The sequence below is a fragment of the Crocodylus siamensis genome, chromosome 1 (genome assembly GCF_052110815.1).
Source record: "Crocodylus siamensis isolate JL-2025a chromosome 1, ASM5211081v1, whole genome shotgun sequence".
NCBI classification, from domain to species: domain Eukaryota; kingdom Metazoa; phylum Chordata; order Crocodylia; family Crocodylidae; genus Crocodylus; species Crocodylus siamensis.
The window spans coordinates 35818912-35823937 of NC_143395.1; the positions used below are offsets into that span (position 1 = coordinate 35818912).

Consider the following 5026-nt stretch of genomic DNA (forward strand, 5'->3'; position numbering starts at 1 on the left):
ATCAGTTTGTGACCATTGTTTCTTGCCTTCCCCTGGGGTGCCTTGGTGAACAGATGCTCCCCCAGGCCCTGATGTAAGCATCTAATATACTTATAGGTTGCCATCAAGGCTGAATAGTCCCATGTCTTTCAGCCTCTCTTCATTTGACCTGCTCTCCAGGCATCTAATCATGTGCCCAGCCCTGCTTTGGACTCTCCTAAGCTTCTCCACACCCTTCCTGAAGTGTGGTGCCCAGGACTGGAGTACTCCAGCTGCAGTCTCACCAAGGATGAGTACAGCAGGAGGATGACATCCTTAGTCTTGCCTGAGATGCACTGGTAAATGCATACCAGTGTTAAATTAGCTCTGCCAGCTACAGCTCTTGTTCATTCTGTGGTCTAGCATGACCCCCAAGTCCTTTCAGTTGTCATGTTGGCAAGTGTAGCACTGCTGATCCTGTAAGTGTGTTGCAGATTTTTTCCCAGATGGAACACTTCACATTTCTCCATGTTAAGTATCATCAGGTTATGATCTACCCATCTCACAAACCTGTCCAGGTCAGCCTGTACCCCCAGCCTTTCCTTGAGCGTGACTACGCTCCCCCATAATTTTGTGTTGTCCATGAACTTTTCCAGTACACTTTAAATATCCAAATCCAAATTAATGAACATGTTGAAAAGCATTGGTCTGAGTACTGAACCCTGAAGGATGCCACTGGTCATCTTCCACCATGTTGACTCAGTTACATCTATTAATAGTCTCTAGGTCCTACCTTACAGCCAGTTACCTAGACACCAGACCATAAAGTAGTTGAGGCTGCCTTTTCCCAATTTTACCATGAGGACATCATGGGAGACATGGCCTTTTTAAAGTCCAAGTATATGACATCAACCTCATTTCCCTTATCCAGGTGGAGAGTTACTGATTGTAGAAGGAAATGAGGCTGATCAGGCATGACCTGTCTGCAATGAACCCATGTTGGCTGTCCCTTAGAATACTGCCTTTTTTTTTAGACTGTCAATAATGGATTCTTTGATAATTTTTTCCAGTATTTTATAAGGGATTCAATCAAACTGATTGGCCTGTAAATCCCTGGGTCCTCCTTCTCCCTTTCTTGAAGATAGGCACCACATTAGCCCTCTTACAGTCTTCTGGGACCTCTCCTGAGTGCCATGAGTCCTCAAATAGCTTTGCCCTAGGTTGTGCAATGATGTCAGCAAATTCTTCTAGCACACTCGGGTGTAGCTCATCTAGTGCTGCTGACTTTTAGATATCCAGCCTGTCTCTCTTGCAAAACTTGGTATTGAATAGTCACTTACTAATGGGGAAAAGGACTTTTTTTCATGCACAATGGAGAGTATTTTGAGAAATATTGCTTAAATTATATAAAGGTAAACCTTTAGATTATGTAACCTATATTATATTGTTAATTTTTTACTCTTAAAAACATTAATTTAAACATAATATTACATAACTAGTAATGCCAATATATCCAAATGTGTATTCAAATAAATCTGTATTGCTCCAGGTCAAGCATTGGTGGTTCAGTGGTAGAATTCCTGCTTGCCAAGCAGGGGACCTGGGTTCAATTCCCAGCCAGTGCAGATGTGGCTCAAGTGTTGCTTTTAAATGCACATTGGGTGCTGGACTCAATGACCTTCTGCGGTCCCTTCCAGTCCTAATGTCTATGAAATCTAATCTTTTATTTACAACTATCATTTGAAGTAACAGTAAAAAAAAATTGCGGATGTGTTTTATCCCAACTGATCCCTTTCTTAGGGCTTTGTTATACTGTAATTTGAATGTAATGTGTGCAACAGCAGAAGGAACCAAGACTGTGCTGACTGTTAATTTGGACTACAATTCCAGGAAACCCGCAGGGCAGGGGTCAAGGGAAAAAGGAAGAGGAAGCTTGAGCCTAAAGTAAAGGGAAAACAGAACACAGTACATTGGGAACCTGGTCAACCCTTCACAAAGGGGTGCATAGTGGAGCTGGAGATTTCAATGACTCAGTCATAGAATCATAGAATAATAGAAAACTAGGGTTTAAAGGGACCTCAGGAGGTCATCCTGTCCAACCCTGCCGCTCAAAGCAGGACTGGACTCAACTACATAATTCCAGCTAGGGCTTTGTCCAGTCAGGGCTTAAAAACCATCCAGGGTGGAGATTCTACCACCTCCCTAGAAAACATGTTCCAGTGCTTCACCACCCTCCTAGTGAGAAAGTTCTCCCTAATATCCAACCTCAGACTCCCTTGCTGCAACTTGATACCATTGCTCCTTCTTCTGTCATCTGTCACCACTGAAAACAGCCTATCTCCATCCTCTTTGGAACTACCCTTTAGGTAGTTAAAGGCTGCTATCAAATCCCCCTTGAGTCTTCTCTTCTTCAGACTCAGTAAGCCCAGTTCCCTCAGCCTCTCCTCAGAAGTCCTGTGTTGGTGCCCCGAAACATTTTCATCACCCTCTGCTGGACTCTCTTCAATTTGTCCACATTCTTTCTGTCATGGAGAGCCCAAAACTGGACACAGTACTCCAGATGTGGCCATACCAGTACTGAACAGAGAGGAATAATCATTTCCCTTGACCTGCTGGCAACACTCCTATCAATGCAGCCCAGTATTCTGTTAGCCTTCTTGGCAACAAGGATACACTGTTGACTCATATTTAGCTTATTGTCCACTGTAACCCCCAGGTCCTTTTCTGCAGAGCTACTGCCCAGCCAGTCAATGCCCAGGCTGTAGCGGTGCATGGGATTGTTTCCATTCTAAGTGCAGAACTTTGCACATGCCCTTATTAAACCTCATGAGAATTGCTTTGGCCCAATCCTCCAATTTGCCTAGGTCACTCTGAATCCTACCCCTACCCTCCAGCATACTTTGAAAATATTGAACAAAACCACCCCGAGGACCAACCTCTGGGGCACTTCACTTAATACTGGCTGCCAACTAGACATTGAACCATTGATTATTAGCCATTGAGACCAACAATCCAGCCAGGTATTCACCTTATAGTCCATTTATCCAACCCGTACTTCCTCAACTTGCTTGCAAGAATGCTGTGGGAGATGATAACAAAAGCCTTGCTGAAGTCAAGGTGTATTACATCCATTGTTTTCCTTGCATCCACAGAGCTAGTTATCTCATCATAGGTTGGTCAGGCATGACTTGTCCTTGGTGAATCTATGCCGACTGTTCCAAATTACTTTCTTTTCCTCCAGGGCCTAGAAATGCACCTTGAGGATCTGCTCCATGACTTTTTCAGGGACTGAGGTGAGGCTGTCTGGTCTGTAGCTCCCTGGATCCTCCTTCTTGCCTTTGTTAAACATGGACACTATCTTTGTCCTTTTTCAATCATTCAGGACCTCCCCAAATCACCATGAGTTTTCAAAGATAATGGCCAGCAGCTCTGCACTCATATCAGCCAGTTCCCTCAACTCCCTTGGATGCATTGCATCTGGCCCCATGGACTTGTACATTTTCAGATTTTCTAAATACCCCCTAAACTGTTCTTTGACCACTGAGGGCTGCTCACCTTCGTCCCAAACTGTGCTGCAGTGCAGTGCAGTAATCTGGGAGCTGACTTTGTCTGTGAAGACCAAGGAAAAAAAATGCATTGAGTACTTCAGCCTTTTCCTCCTCATTTGTCTCAAGGCTGACACCCCCATTTAGTAATGAGGGACCTTCCTCTTGTTGCTGACATTCTTGTAGAAACCTTTCTTGTTACCCTTCATGTCCCTTGATAGCTGCAACTCCAGTTCTGCTTTCACCTTCCTGATTTCATCCCTACATGTCTGAGCAATGTTCTTATACTCCTCCTTAATTATCCATTCAAGCTTCCACTTCTTGTAAGCTTCCTTTTTGTGCTTAAGCTCACTGAAGAGTTCTCTGCTAAGCCAAGCAGTTCGCTTGCCACATTTGCTATTCTTGCTGCAGATCAGAAGGATTTGTTCCTGTGCCCTCAGTAAAGTTTCTTTAAAATACAACCAGCTCTCCTGGATTTCTTTCCCCCTCAGACTGGTCTCCCAGGTGATCCTGCCTTTCAGTTCCCTGAGGGAGTCCAAATCTGCTTTTCTGAAGTCCAGGATCCATACTCTGCTACTCTCATTTCTTCTTTTTGTCATCTCATGATCACATCTGCCCAGGTTGCTATCCACTTCTACATCCCCTATTAATTCTTCCCTGATTGTGAGCAGCAGGTCAAGAAGAGGATGGCCCCTAGTTTGTCTCTCCAACACTTAAACCAGGAAGTTGTCTCCAACACTCTCCAAAAACTTCCTGAATTTCCTGGTCACTGCTATAGCGTCCTCCCAGCATGTCAGGGTAATTGAAGTCCCCCATGAGAACCAGAACTTGTGATCAGGAAACTTGCGCCAGTTGTCTGAATAAAGCCTCAACCTCCTGATCTAGTGGTCTATAGCAGACCCCCACCATGACATTACCTTCACTGCTCTCCCCTCTGACCTTAACCCAGAGACTTTCAACAGGCCTATCTCCAGTTTCATACTGGAACACTGAGCATTCATACAGCTCTTTTACATAAAGTGCAACTCCTCCTCTTCTCCCCTGCCTGTCCTTCCTGAACAGTTTGTACCTATTCATGACAATGCTCCAGTCACACACGCTATCCCACCAAGTCTCTGTTATTCCAATCATGTCATAGTTCCTTGACTGTGCAAGGACTTCCAAATCTTCATGATTGTTTCCCAGGCTCCATGCATTCATGTACAGACACTTGAGGTAACTAGCTGATTACCCTACTTTCTCAGGAGGAATGAGGAGGCATCCCATTGCCCCCTCCTGGTTTTGCTTCCTTCAGGTTCCTCACTGTTTCACTTACCTCAAGGATTTGTTCTTCATCTGCCTGTGAACCTAGTTTAAAGCTCTCCTCACTAGGTTAGTAAGCCTGTCTATGACGATGCTTTTCCCTCTTTTTGTCAGGTGGATCCCATCTCTTCCTAGCAATCTTTCTTTTTGGAAGGATTGAAGATGCCAAATGCCATGGTTGAAGATGCCAAATCTCTGCTGGTGACACCACCTGAGCAGCC

The 5026-nt window shown here is 44.6% G+C and overlaps 1 non-coding gene across 1 annotated transcript; it reads left to right on the forward strand.

Annotated features, from left to right (window-relative positions):
• Positions 1 to 1512: 1512 nt before the first annotated feature.
• Positions 1513 to 1583, forward strand: TRNAG-GCC (transfer RNA glycine (anticodon GCC)). The gene has a single exon. It is a non-coding gene; the product is annotated as a tRNA-Gly (tRNA).
• Positions 1584 to 5026: the final 3443 nt, after the last annotated feature.